We start from the raw sequence: 13,190 nt of genomic DNA on the forward strand, positions 1-13,190 counted from the left end.
TAAGGAAGAGGAAGAACTCAGAAAGCCATGCAGGCTGTGAGTGAGAATTCCAATTTGCAAAGGCCCCAGCCCACACCCCCTAGATATCAGAATGTTGAGAAATGGTCTAAAAACACAGCAACAGTCTGGGAGCCTGGATCCTGTGAGGTGCTGCCCTTTGCTTGGCCTTGAGTTGCCCTCTGACCCAGCTACCTGGTTTTCAACAGTGTTCTCTAATTGTTGAAGCCATTGATTATACCATGGTAATTCATATGGGGGAACTAGAACTAAAAGGGGGCACTGGTCTCTAGCAATTAAGGTGGTTTGATAACTTACGAGACTCACGCAAACCCGCACACTCACACATTGTGCGTTGGAAACCCCCTCCTTCAAAGTTCACATTTGTTCTGCTACACAAACACCACCAGCTCTTAACGCCCCCAAGAGCTATCCTTTTCTCCCCACAGAAGGGCTGAGCTCCCCAAAACAGAGCAACTCTCTGATGCCCAAAGAAATCCAAGTGTGGATAGCAATAGAAGCAACTCGTATTAACTGTCAATATCATTATCAACTGATATTGGCTATCAATTCCTTATTGGATAACAGAAAGCAAGCCATTAACAATAGTCCCAAACACTTTCCTACTTTTTCATCTGTCATTAGCAGCTCTAAGGAAGAGCTTTCTCTCTCGTTTCTTTGAGAAAAAGGTTTACAAAATGGAGTTCCCTGACACCATTGTATGTATGAAAGTGTTGCAGCCTACATATAATGTCAACAAGGATTCCCATATGTGTCTTCCATAGATTATCTTCCTGTGCACACTGAAGACCCACACCAGATAGCCCATTTTATAGTAAGTGTATGCAATTATAAACAAGGAGTTGCAGTTTCCACATGAGTAGAGAAGAGAAATCTCCTAGCATTTGTCCTGGTATTTGTGCAACTGAACCTGAAGCACTTCTCTGGTTTAAACAACAGGTGGTGCTGTCATTTCTACATTTTCCCTGGCAGAAAACCTCTGCAGTTTGTGATTTCACCTTCCAGGGGGCATTCACAGTTTCTATAATCACCTCTGTTGACAGCATGTACATATGTTCATACGTGATAAATGCAAATGTAAGCAGGGAAATGTTAGGATTTGTGAAAATGCAGATCTACCAGTTTCCACCTTCCCTCTTCCCACACACTCATCCACACACAGGCAGGAGTTATTTTCCTTACAGAAACACCGCAGCAGGGAAAATGCAGAAGGGAAACAGACTCCAATGCATATGTTCTGATCTTCAATTATCATATACATGTCTATCACCCATCCACCTCCAGTGTGCACATAAGAGAGGACACACATGACACAAGGTCCTATGGCATGTTTTAAGCAAATGACTGAAATCCAAGACTGGGGAAGCTGTTGCATTATCAATTCACATCAAGGGAAAACACATGCATGTTCACATGTGCGCACACACACACACACACACACACACACACACCTTACCGCCCATTTTTAGTAACCACTGTCTTCACCCTTCCACCCCTAAAGAGCATGTTTAATATCTGGAAGGAATGAATAGGTACAGGAATTACATTTCCACAAGGAAAACAGAATTCAAAACTGTCTTTTAAATGTGCCAGGAAGACAGATTACATTTCATGGACTTTTTGTGTGTGCTTTAAATACGAGAAAACTGCCGTGTCAAGAATCTCTCATTCAATACCCACTCTCATTTTTTTATTCACATGTGTAATTTTATCATGTAGCAGCAGGTACTATATGATTTCTAGGCTGTAACAGCTATTGATTTGATATATTACATTTATTTAATTTTGAATTTGTGGGGCATTCTTTATTAGGGTAATTTAACAATGCAAATCCAGCCAATACAGCCAGGATGAGATCAAACTGAATGATGGGCAAATCACCAACCTAAAGGGACATGCCAGGTATGACAGAGTCTGGAGAAGTGCTCAAAAACATGTCTGAACGTAGATGAGTGGGTTGAGAAAAATTACACTGAAAACCACAGGCTATGCTACAAAGAGCTGATGTTGTTTTCTCCTACTGTCCCTGTTTTATACCATCAAATGTCCATAGTCTTGCTTTCAGAGAATAGGGGGCGGAAAATTCCAAGAGGCCTTTTCTGGTGTACATTGTACATTGTCTTTTCATTATTTTATAAGTAGAAAAAAGGAAAGAATAAAGGGGGAAATCAAAATACATCAAGTAGAATTCAATGTATTGGAGAGATATGGCTTTCATTAGTAAGCCTGTGTTAGGAGAAAAAATTTGTTGTAAGTAACAAATGATGGAGTGCAGTCACTGTGACTTCCTGGTGATCAGGCAGTGCAGAGGTTTCAGGAGGAAGTAGTGTTTCATAAAACAGCATGAACTGTGAACCAAGATTTGTAGACTTAACCTGGACTCTAAAACTTTCTAGCTGGTTAACCTCAGGCACATTATTAACCTCTCTGAACCTCAATTTCTTTATATGACAAATGGTAAAATAACAACCTTCAAAAAACTATTGCAAATTTTTCTTAAAGGCATTATTGATTTATAGCATTTAATAAAAGCTAGTTTCAAGTCTTCTGGACTTCAATAATGCTTTTTAATTTCCTATTAAAGTACAAGATATCAAATCTAGTCACAGACTAAAAACTAAAGAGCAGATTCCAAACTCAACAATCTGAAAAAAATTTCCTTTTACTGATTAAAGAATATTCTCTCTTTTATTAACTAAATAGCATTTTAAAAATTTAACTGAGATTAAACATCTATAAAGTGATTAAGATTTACACTGTTGTACAACCAATCATCACTAACCATGTCCAGAACTTTTTCATCTTCCAAACTGAAACTCTGGACCCATTCAATGTAATTCCCCATTCCCTTCTCCTCGTTAGCCCCAGAAACCTCCAATCAACTTTCTGCATCTATGAATCTGTCTACTCTACTTACCTCATCTAAGCAGAATCATACAATGTGTGTCCTTTAGTGTCTGGCTCATTTCACTTAGTATAATGTCTTCGAGGTTCACCCATGTTGTAGCCTCTATCCGAATTTCCTTTTTTAAGGCTGAATTTCATTTACTGTATATATCACATTTATCCACTAATGGACAAAGAGGTTGCTTCTACCTTTGGGATATGATGAATAATGCTGCTAATGAATATTGGTGTGTGAACATCTGTTGGAGTCCCTGCTTTCAATTCCTTTGGGTATCTACCCAAAAGTAGAATGCTGGATCTTACAATAATTCTACTTTTAATTTTTTGAAGAAATGGACAGCATTTTGAAGTCTAAGATCCAGAACCCCAAGTACATCCCCGCTACTGTGAAAGCTGGAGTCTCCAGCTGGACAGGGCCAGACTGATCCTATCTGTGACAGACACAGACTAGAAACAAAAGCATTAACCTCAGGTTTATAAACAATTAGCATAGTTCAAGGGAAAGGAAACATTATGCTAACATCATAGCATAAAAGCACTTATTTCAAAGCAGCTAGGGAGGTTGAGGCAGCCTCAGCAAAAGCAAGGCACTAAGCAACACAGCAAGACCCTTTCTCTAAATAAAATACAAAATAGAACTGAGGATGTGGTTCAATGGTTGAGTGTACCTGAGTTAAATCCCCGGTACCCTGCCCGCCCCCCACCCCCGCCCCGCAAAAAAAAGCTTCAACAGAAGAAATTCTACTAGTGAGACAGAAGAAGGCAGAGTCTCTATGGAAGAGGGACAGAGATGGGCTGCAACCAAGGCAGAGTGAGGGAGCACAATGAGCTAGCTATGCTGAAAAAAAGGAAGGACAGACGGAGGATGAAAGGAAGGGGAAGGACAGAATAGAAAACAAAGAAACTAGAATTATATTTGTGGAAATAAAACAGACACGGGAAAGAAATAACAGGAGAATGTTTAGCCAAGGTGAGGCCATTCAGAGACATGGTGCCTTCTGGTTCTAACATTAAGAATGGTGGGGTGGGAGAGGATTTCAGTTCTTTGTCTATATTTTTGTAGGTGGTTAGGTCACTGCATATACAATTATTAATATAACTTTAATTCAAGTGTCTTTCCAATTTCTTTTTGCTCACTTAGAACCTAATGCACAGATTTCAGATTATGAACATTCTTAAGGCTTCTGATACTGTCAATTTGTTATGCAAAGGGAATCAGCAAGGTATAAGACTATCAAGATGACCACCATTAACTTTTAAATTTTGTTTATTTTGAAAGAATCTCATACTTACGAGTAATTATAAGAACAGTATAGTTTATTTTTTCTGAACAATTTAAAAATTAGCTGCCAACACGACAGCCTATCACCTCCAAGTATATTTCTATGACAATGACAGTGTCCTATAATACAATCGTGAAAATAGTAACACTGACACATTACTACCATCTAACACTTAAATGCTATTCAACAACCATTCCATAGTGATCTTTTTTCACAGCAAACAGATCCAGTTCAGAATCAAAGTTTATGTTTCCTTGACTTGCATGAGTTTACTACCTTTAAAGAGTAGGGGCCAGCTATTTCTATAAAGTTCCTCAATTGAGGTTCACTTGATGTTTCTTCATGATTAGATTCAGGTTATGCATCTTTGGCAGGAACATCACAGTAATGATACTATGTTCTCATTATACCCTATTAGGCAGTACATAATTCTAATCAGTCCTCTTTCTGTTGCTATTAACTTTGATCTCTTGAAGATGGTATCTGTCAAGGTTTGCCATGAAACTACTCATTTTCCCTTTGTAATTAATAAACATTTTGGTATTGAGGGAGTTACTCTGAGACTGCAAAAGGCTCACTCCTCATCAAACTTAGATTTTGAGAACTGATTTATTCATATCAGTATTGACTCATGAATTCCTATTTTACTCAATGAGTTATAATCTATTAATATTATTATTTTGAATCTCAGATTGCCCCAGTTTGGCTAGTGAGAGCCTCTTCAAACTGGTTCCCATGTCCTTTCAATAAATTCTCATCTTTCATTGAGTATTTTCCTACTTAATATAATTTTCATGTAGAAATCAATCAGTCATTTCTATAAGAAGCACTGTTAAGTGGAATATTTAGAAAACAAAGTTTTAAGAATAGGTCTATACTAGATATCACTAATCTCAGGTCTGCAGAGCAAGGAACTATACACACATACATTATGATTCACATCTATTCTTATTTCTATACATCTCTTTCCCTCTACTGAATACTATGGGTCCACACCAGTTGCTCCAATGAATGGGGTTAATTCTAGTTTCCTTCCTTTCCCGAATAAGCCACATCTCTGTCATGCTAGAGGTGAACCCATGAATGTTCTCATTTTTCTCTCAGTTGACAACCAGCTGCGGGCCATTGTAGCTCCTCTCTCTCCTAGGACCTCCCCATTCCCAAACAAGGCTCCTTATTTGCCCTGCCTCATATGATGACTTTTGGATTGAACTATGGAGAACCATAAGAACAAGAGACATTATCACTTCTATGACCTTGAATATTTTACATGTCTGCCATTATATTTACGAGAAAATTGTGCTTGAAACATGCTTTGCCTATTTACCTATATGGATTGTGTCAATTCTTAAGATTAGTTTATGTTCTCTGTTGGTAAAAGCATTAATTCTTTGCCTTAAGTGTTGCAAATAATTTCTTGATATCTTTCATTCTTAATTTCTTTTATTTTAAAATACAAGTCTTTTATTTTATTGATTTAGAAAGGCTGAACCCTTTGCTGCTTTTCTGCTGCCTTTGAGCCCCATTTTTTCTTTGAGCTTTTTGCATTTATCCTTCACTCTCTACTCTGGTGACTTTCAATCTGGGAGGATTTTAGTCATTTCCCACCCACCACAATTTGACAATGCCTGTAGACTTTCTTTTTGGAGTGGGGGGGGGGGTGAGGGGGTGGTGCCAGGGATTGAACTCAGAGGCACTTGACCACTGAGTCACATTCTCAACCCTATTTTGTATTTTATTTAGAGACAGGGTCTCACTGAGTTGCTTAGCACCTAGCTTTTGCTGAGGCTGGCTTTGAACTCGCCATCCTCCTGCCTCAGCCTCTGGAGCCGCTGGGATTATAGGCATGTACCACTGCACCTGGCCCTGGAGATGTTTTTGATTGTGGTGACTGGGTGGGGAAGTGTGATCGGCATCTAGAAGGCAGAGGTCAGGGATGTTGACAATCCTCCTACAATGCACAGGACAGCCTCACAACAAACCTAGTCAGTCCAAAATGTCAATATTGCCAAAGCCTGCTCTCAAGTTTCTGTACTGCTTATAGTTGTTCTTTTGACTTCTTCTAAAATAAGACATTGGAGAAGAAAAGGCTTAGAAAGTAATATTGTTAACATAGGCAACAACTTTCCCAACATCCTAGGTTTGATTTACTAATACTGGTCATAAAAACCCAACACAAAGTGACATCTGATCCATAAAGTTGTTTGCTTTTGTCCTTGCCAAAAATTCACATCTAGATTGTCTGGGTACATTTGTACTGTCCTAAATGCCAGAGGAAAAAGAAGACAACGAATACTTTAATTTTGTTAAATCCTTATAAAGCCAAAATGAGGGCACTAAAAAATAAATATATAAACACGTATAAAAACACACAGAAAAAATACATATTTTTAAAATTAAAGAAGAGTATTAAAGATCAAATCCTTACTTTTTTGGAATTCAGGACTTTGAAAGAAAATACTTACAGAGCAGAATAACATGAAGATATTTACAAGCTATGTAAGATATATTAGAAAGAAAGGAGGTCTCAAAACATTTTTCTCGCCACACACTCAACATGTATCTTCTTGTGTACAGGACTGTTATTGGCCTGCCAGAATAGTTTATTATCATTTTCACTAGTATTCAATTCATAGAACCAAGGGATTTCACAGCCGCCTCTATCCAATCAGAGCAGTGTCTAATAGTGTCTTTGTCCCAGCTCCATCTGAACATAATCCTATCCTACTGACAGGGTTGACATCTACTTTCTACCATCACTGCACAGGAATAAGCTAAGTGCTGAATCCAATAAGACTTATCTACAGCCGAACAGCCAAACGCAAAAAATCTATGCTGCCTTCCTTTTTTTACACAATACCTTTTAAGAAGTACCACAGGTAAAACTGTCTTCTCAGAACCTGAGGTTTGCAGTGAGAAACTGCTAAACACGTTAGGGAGGCTTCCTGAGATTTAGGTTCCCTAGTAAACAACGGAAATGGATGCAAGGAAGAGAACTCTTCTTGGGTCTAGTTCAGTTTCAAATGCCAATGTATTCTGTAAATTTTCTTTCCTTTCCTATAAGCACTAAGGCATTTGAAATATTAGCCACTCCATTTCAAATGATTTAGGCTCCTTCCCAACTCATTACAAGAAAGGAGTCTGTTAGAAAGAAAAATATTAACATATGGTAAGTCACAGCAATAATCATAGTAGTAGTTAACAATTATTGAGGCTTACTATGTGCTAGACAGCATTCTAAATGCTTTACATGTGTTATCTCACATAATTCTATGACAATCTACAAAGTAGATATGTCTATTATTATTAGTTCCATTTCATAAATAAGGAAACTGAAGTCTAGGAGTTTGAATAATGCTTTCCAGGCCAGAACCAGGACTGAAATCAGAAAGTCTGACTATAAAAAACCAATGGCCTTAACCACTATTCTGTCTCTCTGATTCCCATCCTTCCCAAAACATTATGGTTTCTTTCAGGTTATATTTTTATGCTTAAAAACTGTTACTTTTAATGAGGAAGAACATAAAAAAAACCACCAACTTTTATATAACTTGGTTTAATGTAAAACTTCTCATTCATATGGCACTAAACTCATAACCCCTTCTTTACCAGGTCTGACTGCATGACCATGTCCCTGACTCAACATTTACACAGTTTCCAGTACAAATCTTTATAGGCTTATAGGGGTCAGTGACAAATTTGATCATAAAAGTAAAAGCTAAAGGGAACATAATTTGCTTTGTTAAGATAATGGGTAACTCTTCTCAATGTTAGTAGCAGAAATATGTGACTATCACTAGGTAGCTACCAACTTACCTGAGAAAACTGAACATAGTATACCCAGCCAACCTCTGATGGAATCTCCCCTCTCTCTCACTCTTCTTCTCTTCACCTTAGACAAAAGTCAGGAGGATCCCTTCTGCTGCCACTGCTGCTACCCACAGATTACAGGGAAGAAGAGCTTTGCAGCCTTATGACATGGTTACAGAATTCCACTATGTTTTTCCCCCCTATTTTATTGCAAAATATAGTTCTACCATGTTTAGAAATTCCTATGGCTGGGGTGTAGCTCAGTGCTTAGCATGTGTGAGGCCATGGGTTCAATCTCCAGCACCCCCTAAACTACTTAGAGTGTCTTCTTGTGGTGGAGCTTGCATATTCTGATCCCACACTATCCTTAGCAGTCTCTGGTCAAGAAATTGGAGACTCAGAACTGAAGTCCATTGGACTTAGATTCATTCAACCTCAAAAATACCTGCCCAGTCAGTCAGCCAGTCACCCAATCTAGTATAAAGATCTATTGCAGATATTTGAGGAAAGAAAGAGGTCCAGGAGATGCTTTTGGGGAGGAAGGAAATTCACCTATCCATCATTATATTATTGATCAGCCTCCATACTCTCTGATGTAGTAATTAATCACTTCATTGATGAAAAGCCATCTAAGGTTTACAATTCTATTGCTTTCTTAGCACACAGGCAAAAATTTCACAGATCAAGTTTTTTATGTGCTTTTATTTATTTTTCAGCAAATCAAAACCCACTCAAATGGAAAATGGGAAAATGGAAAAATGAACTGCGCATTTCAATGAGACTGAAATCAGCACCTCACTCTGTAAGCGCTGTGTTATTTCTACATTCTATCTGTGACCTCTTTGAAGATTTGACTCCTGAGGGAACCCCAAATTGTTTCATAACCCACTGCTAATTTGAAGGACACTGAAAGCCAGACACACAGACACCAGCAGAAACTGAGGGCAAAAACTAATGAAGGCAGCTGAAGACTGGCTGGCCTATTGTTAAATAAATAAAAGTCTAATTAAGTAACAGGAGAATTGAAATTCATTGTCATTATCAAGATGATACATCACTGTGCCTAAGGCATCAGCTCCTCTAGAGACAGGCTATGACTTCTTTGCACAAGTCAAAATGGACTAAAATCATTTTTAAATCAAGTTGTTCTCAAACATTAAATACTTTCACAAGCATTTATGTACAAAGATGTTCATTATAGAAGTATTTGTTCTGGTGAAAAGTGAGAGGATGATGTCTCTGTCAGGGATCAGTTGCATGAACTCTAGTGCACAGCCTTGGTTTGCATCCTGATTCTGCCATATACAAACTGTGTGGCCTTGGTCAAGTTAGGTAATATTCCTGAAAATTAGTTTCCTCGTTTGTAATTTAAGGGTTTCATATAATGCCTGGCACATAATAAAAGCTCAATAAACACTAGTAATTATTATTTGGCTTTACATTATTATTGTTATATTTGTGAACTTTTTAAAAAAGAGATATGTGTATCTATTAGCATAAGAAATAATATGATCATGAATCACTATAAATAAAACATGTAAATTATAAATTGTAGATAGTTATAAGTGAATAGCTTTCCATGTGTCCTTGTGTGCACACACCTGGAATGTCTGCAGGGACACATATTATCCCCTTGGAAATGAGGAATGGCCAGGGAGCAAAAAGTTTTCCTATGTAACCTTTCCACGGGGCCTTCACAACAGTAAATAGCAATACTAACAATCTTAACTCCAAATTTTCTCATCTAAATTTTAATTATGTGAAGAATTTTCTCATAAAGAGGTAGGATGACTGAGGGCACATATTAGCCTGCAAATCTTAGAAGCAGCAACAGAACATACCACTCCCCTTCTCCAGCAGTACATTCTCTTAACTACCCCATCCAGGTGTGCCTTCCCATTTAGGTCACATGCAGGTTTTTGTTCCTGACTAACTCACTGGGTAACTGGCTGGGATTCAGTCTCCCCCAGGAAGGAGAACAGCCAACAGACACAAGTGCTGGGAATTAAAGAAGCATTTACTTAGAAAGCAAATTCTTCCTAATCAAAGAGAAGAATCTCAAGAAATTATGCTGAGGGTCCTGATGGATGTTGGAAAGTATGTCTCCGTGTAACTGTGGTCCTTAAAATTAGCAACTAGAAAACAGAAGATTCAATAACATAGCAAGTGCTAACTGACAAATAGTGTCTTGTTGCTAGATTAAGAATACAAAGACACGATAGAGAATATTGGATGTGTGAAAATGGCCAAGTGAAACTGCCTGAAACGCTTCCCCTACCCTTGCCCCACTATTCTACTAGAAAAGTATCATTCTTTGTCATTTTCAAAAGCAATCACTACTTAGGTCTGTCAAAGAAAAATATGTACTCCCCCCTCCACACACACACTCTGTATAGGATGATGCTGAAAATGAATTTTTTCACTTTGGAAGCTAGACACGTTTAGAAAATGAAGTAATAGCTTTCAACTTTGAAACAAGACAGGCAGATAGCAGAGCAAAAATGAAAGAACACATCCAGGAGCTAAGGTGCCAGGGTTCAAATCTTGGCTCTCCACTTTTTAGGGATTTATGTTGGGTGAGTTATTTAAACTCAGAATCCCTGCATAGAATTACTGTCAGGATGATATAAATTGCAACATATCCTTGCTTTTATTAAAGCACCAACTGGGCCAGGCATGGCGGCATATGCCTATAATCCTAGTGGCTAGGAGGCTGAGGCAGGATGATTGCAAGTTCAAAGCCTGCCTCAGCAACTTACCAAGATTGTCTCAAAATAAAAAATAAAATAAAACAAATTTCTTAAAGGGCTGGGGAATGTGGCTCAGTGGTTAAGTACCCCCTGGGTTCAATCCCTAGTACCAAAACAAACAAACAAAAATGTTGACTGGCACCTATTATGCACATAATACCTGTTAACTACTGTGTCAGACTTCTGTGAATGGCAAATATTGACTAGTGAAAGCAAAAAGAGAATAATGTCAGACTATAACTTTGAAGTTATGATATGACTATCACTATCCAGCGGGGAATGGATAAAATAAGAAATATAGAGGCCATTACATTTACAGCAAATGTCTTGAGCCAGGTGACTGAGGGGTTAACTTGAGACTAAAATCAGGTCTTGTGTCATAGTTCAGTACTTTTTCAATTACTGCATCAGATTCTTTTAGTAATATGATATGGAAGAGAGAATCTAGGAATTATTCTAGGATAGTATCACAGATACACAACATAGCTTACACTTTATCTTTTTCAAAAGACAGAGAGGGAGAGAGGGAGGGAAGGAGGGAGAAAGAGGAAAGGAAGAAAAACTCAATATAATTTCTGCCTGAACAACAAAAGGTGAGGAATATTTTTGTGGACAACACCTAGAAAGAAGAAATGGGAAATATGATGCACCAGAAAAAATGAAAAGAAACAGATCCAGAGCCAGGAAAGGTGGCACACACTTGTAATCCCAGTGAAGGGGAGGCTAAGGCAAGAGGATCACAAATTCAAGGTCAGCCTGAGCAACTTAGTGAGGTCCTGTCTCAAAATAAAAAATAAAAGGAGCTGGGGAAGTGGTAAAGAACCCCTGGGTTCAATCCCGGTACCAAAAACAAAACAAAAACCACCCTGAACAAGAGAGTGTGCATTGGACAGGCTCTTCTCCTTCCATCCAAATGTCCACCAAACATAGAAACACAATATCTCTCTACAAATGGAAAGAGGAATTGATGACTGTGAGGATGAATCTCTGGAACTGACTAAATCACAAAGAGAAATATATTAGGTCAAAGAGCCTGTAACTTAACAACAACAACAACAAAAACCATAGTCTTTTCTCTAGTCTTCCCTAAGTCCTAGAGAGTGTAAAGAACTATTGGATCAAGAAATTTCATTTAAATCAATGCCTTATGAATACCTACTCATCCAGAGAAATACAGGGTTTAATCAGAAAACCTTGAAACACACTCAGCTAAACAAAATAATAGTTTTACTCTTTGTCTTTGGGAGAAGACAGGTTGGACATTTCTTTTTTTACATACATCTTTACTAATCTTCTAGATAAAAATCAGAATTCTATAGGGCATGCTACTTAGATCTCTACAATTACATTCTAGGTAGCCAGTTACTCAAGTAATCTAAAAAGAATCTTGTAAAATAAACTTCTCAAAGTTCCATGGTTGGCAAACCTGCTATATAGATCATAAACACATAAAAACACACAAATTATGTCTTATTTACTATTTATCATTAATGACATAGCTCTAAGAAGCCTTACTGAGCATCCTGACTACCCTTTTAAATTTTTTTTTTCTTGCAGTGGACCCTCTAATGTTACATAAACCCCCAAATACAAAATCCAAAAATAAAAGTGGTGTGATACAGAAGAAGCAAGGCTGTGATGTGTGTGTGTGTTTAGTGAGGATGCATGGGTAGGTCTGTGTTTCTCGAGAGGTGGGGGGCCTGCTTCCCCACAATGTTGTTTGAAAAATCACTGATGCAGAATAAGCTCCTCATTCCCAGACAGAACTAAACATGGGATCACCTGCCGGGTAGGCAACTTTCTTATAAATAAAATGAAAGGTTTGATTATTCTTCTATATACTTTTAGCAATAATGTATTAAGGCTTCATTATCTAGGTTCCTCATAGGAACTCACAAAAACAAGGAAGATCATTGATATGATAATTATCATAATAGATCATACTAAACAATCTTAGTAGCATATTATCTATTTGCCAAGAAAAGAGGGAGTAACAGCTTAGATTAACTTCTGCAATCTTATTTATGGGTTTATGAAATATTAAACATTGAGATCAGAAACTGAGTGAAATATTAACTGGAAAAATCCAATATCATAATGGAAATAATACTGACCTTTGGGTATACACATTTTATTCAGGTTAAAAAGAAGTTAAGTTATGAAGAAGCTGATTTTGAAAAGGCTTTATTGCTATGAACATAAAAGTAGGTTGTTTTCATGCTAGCTTCATTGTAGTCTACAGAGACAAAACTGAAATCAGCCATTTTAATTCAGAAACAATATTTAGGCTGCAGAAAGCAGAGTGCTAAATACCCTGCCTTTGTGTGCAAAATCTCTGAAACAGAAGGGATATTTCTTGTAATGGCATAAATTACACAGCCTCTAAAGTTATGCTGAAAAGACCCTTTCACTCTTGCAGCAA

The 13,190-nt window shown here is 37.7% G+C and overlaps 1 protein-coding gene across 3 annotated transcripts in view; it reads right to left on the reverse strand.

Annotated features, from left to right (window-relative positions):
- The window catches only part of SMYD3 (SET and MYND domain containing 3), a 751,918-nt gene that overhangs the window by 249,979 nt on the left and 488,749 nt on the right, over window positions 1-13,190 (reverse strand). The window contains exon 1 of one of the 3 annotated variants that reach the window (XM_079106635.1): window positions 2,936-3,065. The exons of the other annotated variants lie outside the window; for them this stretch is intronic. The gene's annotated coding sequence lies outside the window, so the exon portion shown is untranslated. Of the gene's footprint in view, window positions 1-2,935; window positions 3,066-13,190 lie in introns of those variants that run through there. 3 annotated transcript variants of the gene reach the window in all.

The sequence above is a fragment of the Sciurus vulgaris genome (assembly GCF_902686455.1).
Source record: "Sciurus vulgaris genome assembly, chromosome: 12".
Lineage (NCBI taxonomy): Eukaryota > Metazoa > Chordata > Mammalia > Rodentia > Sciuridae > Sciurus > Sciurus vulgaris.